We start from the raw sequence: 5,526 nt of genomic DNA on the forward strand, positions 1-5,526 counted from the left end.
TCCCTGACCATTGCTGGCTCAGATCCCATACTCCATCATTTTCCTCCCAAACTCTACTACAGTATTCTTTCCTCAAAATGTTGATAAAGACCTTCAGGCCTATGAGTTTTCAGAATCATTTTTCTCTGCCAAAAATCTTTTCTCATACACTTTAACTTCTTGGAATTTTCTGATAACCTCTGTGAGAATACATCTAGGGAAGCCTAAATATGGCCTGTGTCTGCTAAGGGAATAGTACAAATCAGAACTGACGTTAAAAAACTAATCATGAGAAACCGTCCCTGGGAAAGCAAGACGACCCCTTTGGAGAAATGGGAGCTCCTCCCCTAATTTGAACTCAGTGGTCCTCTGGATTTACAAAGAGTAAATCAATCTCTCTTCCACATCTCATGATTGAAAGACAGCGATGCTGAAGAATATCACTCATTATGTAAATATATGTGTATATATAAAATGTGTGATTTTTACGTATGTAGAACTTCTTGATCTTGAGGCTCTTCCATTCTCTCACCCATTCTTCATACGGTAAGATTTCTCAAATTCTTCTCTGGACAAATTTTCCTCCTTTGAAAGACAGATCAATACATGTCCTTTTGAGGTATGGCATGCAGAACTGAAGAGAATGAAGTGAATGTGATCATTCTTGTGAAAACTAGTGTTTCATATATTAACCATAGCATAGATATAGCCATCTCTTGGACAAAATTCCCGGCTCCATGGTTATTTCCTAGAATATTGCTTTAGTTATCATCAAAGCTTGGCCTGGATAACCTTTATTTATCATCTTCACGGACTCCCAGCCACATGAGTCTTCCAATTCCAATTATCATTTTTGTTGACAATGTGTGAGTTATGCTCATTATAGTCATATCCTGCCTCAAGGAGTGTCCACCTGGGATGATGACTATGTGTACTATCTTCAGAAAAGTCCTTAGAAATATATCCATTGTTGAGATGTTGGGGATGGCAGCATCATCTTCAGCTTACTCTTACAAAAGTCTTAGTGATGCTGGTAGTGGTTTCCTGGTAGAATAGAGTGGCTCAGCCTGAGTCTCCTGTCCTTCCCAAGATAACAAATATTTACACAAATTGGAATTCTCCATTTGAGTCTTCAAAATAATCGACAATCTCACACCCAAACTGTAGAGATCTATACAGCTGGGTTGCACTAGACAGATTCTCTTTGCTCAGCAATACGATCCTGCAAGAAGAAGGCAGGGGAAAGAATGCTAAAGAAAAGTGAGGAAGTCCAGTCTCCTTCTACTCCTAGCTTCTCCACTACCGAATTGTTTCACACTGGCATGTTGGACTTACTTTGTCTTTGTAAAATAAGGTTGGACAAAAGGATGTCTTGAAGCTCTAAAATTATTTTTATTGAGGACCGGTCATGTGCAACATAGAGCGGTGTGACAATGGGAAGAAATTGTTTTCTATCATGGAACTCGAAGGTCATTTTCATGTTTCCATGAAGTCTAGTGAGTCTGAGGTAGCCCCTAACCAATTCTGGGGCCTCTTCAGTGGCAGAGACAGGGTCCTCATGGTGAGTTCTTATCTGAGTTTTTATTTCTCCTATAAGATCACTATTGGATCAAGAGGATCCTAAGTCCACAGTAAAATGGAATGAAGTGAGATTTTACCACTGAGTGTGAAGATCATCACAGGTAGTGAGATAGAGGTGGCTCCATGACTGAGCCATGGGTGAGCAGGATGTTCTTCTGGAGACTTATTTCTTATATGTGTATCTATAGCATATCATATAAATCCTGTAGGAAAAGGAGAAAGAAAATCTCCACAACTGGGAGAACCTGGAGGAGTTGGTTGAGCTTAATAAAATGCAAAGCAAGAAGCACTTTCTACAACAACTCGATTGCGTTATGCCTTCTGGTCATTCACCTTGCAAGGTTAGTTTGGGGGTATAAAATGCCCAGCCAATGTTGGCTATATTATTTTTGAGATCCAGTGCAAAATGGAAATAAGATCTCTTTTTTAGAGAAGCACTGGGAAATGACATTAGGTAATGTTTCTAGTGGAACACATTTCTAAAATTCTTTAACTCTTACAAATGAGTTTTGTTTAAGATGAGATTAATTTTTTAAGACCTACTTTTTAGTTATTTTATGGTAACAGGAAAAGAAAGAAGTACAGAGAGTTCCAATATGCCTCCTACCCCCACACATGAGCTTTCTCACGAGAGTGGTATATTTCTTACAACTGACAAACATACATTAACATGTCATAACGACCCAAAGTGCAGAGTTTACATTAGGGTTTACTCTTGGTGTTGTACATTCTATGGGCTTACACAAATGTATAATGCCACGTATGCATCATTATAGTATCACAGAGACTGGTTTCATATCGTTAAAATCCTCTTTGCTCTGCTTAGTCTTCCTCGCTTTCCTCTCAACCCTTGGATACCGCTGCAACCCCTGACAACAACTGATCTCACCATCTCTATAGTTTTGCCTTTTTCAGAATATCATATAGTTGAAATCATACACTATGTAGACTTTTCCGATTGCCTCCTTTGATTTAGTAATGTGCTTTTAGGTTTCTCTATCTTTTCAGGGCTTGATACCTCATTTCTTTCTGGTACTAAATAACATTTCATTGTTTGGATGTACCGCCATTTATTTATTTATTCATCTACTAAGGACATCTTGGTTGCCGTCAAGTATGACAATTATGAATAAACCTGTTCTATGTAGACTTTTCCGATTGCCTCCTTTGATTTAGTAATGTGCTTTTAGGTTTCTCTATCTTTTCAGGGCTTGATACCTCATTTCTTTCTGGTACTAAATAACATTTCATTGTTTGGATGTACCGCCATTTATTTATTTATTCATCTACTAAGGACATCTTGGTTGCCGTCAAGTATGACAATTATGAATAAACCTGTTATGAACACTACTAGACAAGATCTTGTGCAGACATAACTTCTTAACCACTTTGGGTAAATACCCAGAAACACTATTATTGGTTTGTATTGTAACAGTATGTTTACTTTTGTTAGAAACTGCCAAACTACTTTACAGAAATGTTCATGTACACACTTTCATTTTGTGATAATCTATCGACAAAGTTTACTGCACCCCTTTGCTCCTTCTCAGAGCCCCAGATAGTGAAGGTTATGCATAGGCACAGCAGGTGACCCTGACAACTGTTTAACTCACTCTCCCTGCTGGGACCATAAACCTGAGCCTGCATGTGCTCCTGTCCTGTATCTTCCTGCCCAGTTCATCTCCTCTGCTCACACGTGTTTCAACCACTTATGGGATTTCTCTTAGAAAACAGAAGTAAAACATTAAATCATTAAGAATTTCAAGGTAGTGATCACAGAGCATTAAACCAAAAGCAGGGTTCCTTCTGCATCTTCACAGGTCACATGCCCGAGAAGCTGGCCTTGTTCCCAGCATCACCAAAGTCAGCCCATTTGTCTTCATCTTAATGTTCAGATTCCCAGACCTTCCTATCAATGCCCTACATTATCACAAAATACAGTGCAGCTTGGAATTGGATTTACATTGCAATAAGCCATATGCAACTTTAAACTTCAGGTTTGGTTGCCAGAAGTCTTTGTCTCTGGCTACATCAGAGAAGGGTTTTTTTTAGGATAGTCCTGGAAGGTTTCTGCTTCCTTCCCCAAACTGTGAAGAATATTATGTACTCATGGGTAATAGGTTCACATAAAATGCAAGGAAGAGACATGGATTTTAATGGAACAGAATGAAATTTCCCTGAGCTCTTCAATACAAGTTGCTCTTTATAAATGACCTAAATAGAACCTTCATACACTGCAGGTGGGAGAGTAAATTGGTGCAGCTTCGATGAAAAACAATATGAAGTCCCTGCCTCCCCACCAAATTAAGAATAGTCCTCCCATATGATCCAGCAATCCATCTTCTGGTTCTACCCAAAGAATTGAAAACACTAATTGGCAAGAAGTATGTACCACTATGTTCACAATGGCATTGCTTATAATAGCCAAGACATGGAAACAATATAAGTGTCTTTTGAGAAATGATTGGGTAAAGAAGAGGTGTTACATACATGCAATGCAATACTACTCAGCCAATAAAAATTATGAAATATTGCCATTTACAACAACATGGATGGATCTTGTCAGTATTACATTGAGTAAAATAAGTCAGATGGAAAAGGACAAAACCATATTATTTCACTCATATGTGGGATAAAAAACACAGAGCAACAATTGAACAAACAGGACATAAGACTGATAGACACAGTATGGTGGTTACCAGAGGGGAAAGGGGGTGGGATGAACAAACAGGACATAAGACTGATACACACAGACAATACTATGGTGGTTACCAGAGGGGAAAGGGGGTGGGGCACAATTAAGAGAGTACAGGAGGTCTAACATATGAATGATAGAGGAGACTAAATTGTGAGTCACGAGCATACATGCAATATACAGATGATGTATTATATAATTCTACATCTGAAACTTATATAATGTAATTAACCAACGTTACCCAGTAAACTTAATTTAAAAGAAGAGACCTAAATGAATATTGATGGTAGTGATATACACGACTACGTTGTACAAATTTATTGATAGTAATTGTTCAAATTAAGTGATTCTAAAGAGTTTTTACATCAGGTAGCTCAGAGTATAAGCTCTCATGTCACCCAACTTTCATTAATTCAGTAATAACGTGAGTTCAAGCAAGCAGCTTAGGTCCTGCGATCCTCATTTTATTCATGTGTAAAAACCAGAGACTACTTATTGCGTAAGTTTTATCAATACTGAAATAGATAATATATGTAGTAAGCTAGATGAATGCCTGATCCTCAATAAAATTATCTTTATTATATTTCTATTTCTAGGACTGAATAAGTTTAATATGAACATTAAAAAAATACATACATTTTCCTCTCTTTTTTTGGAAAGTAGAACCATCCGCAGTTAACCGAAAAACTGAGTCATCTCTTTCTATATGTTGACCATCATAGATTTTTCCAAGTCTATTCCAGCACAGTAATTCACATGGAATATATGGGCTACCTGCAAAAGGATTTTTTTCAACAGGGCGCTGGATATTGGCATCTTTATCAATTGTCTTAATGGTTTCATATTAGAACTTTTTATTTGTCAATGGATTTTGGGTAAAAAAGTGCAAGAAAACAAGGATTATGACAGTCCTGAAGATTCTAATTTTAGGAAGGAAAACGGTGCTGGAATATAAATTTGAAAATCCAAAGATGTGCAAAGGCGAGTGTAGGGGCAACACGTGAGCCCCGTGGGAGGGGTGGGGCTGCAGGCCCAGCTGCAGTTTGGGTACAGGCTACAGATCGCCTGGGAGCACTGTGCCTCCACTGCACAGAGGTAGGTGGCTGAGTCCTCCAGTTGGGAGGCCATGATGTGTAGGGTACTGTTCCGTTCCTTAAAATTCACTGTGGAGCTTAACCTTCCATTTGTCTTCATCCCTGAAGTCAGGAGAAACAGACTGGGGAGGCCGCCCCCAGGATCCCGCCGCCACCCCTGCAGAATGCTCACAGACG

Source organism: Pteropus alecto, unplaced genomic scaffold (assembly GCF_000325575.1).
Source record: "Pteropus alecto unplaced genomic scaffold, ASM32557v1 scaffold478, whole genome shotgun sequence".
Lineage (NCBI taxonomy): Eukaryota > Metazoa > Chordata > Mammalia > Chiroptera > Pteropodidae > Pteropus > Pteropus alecto.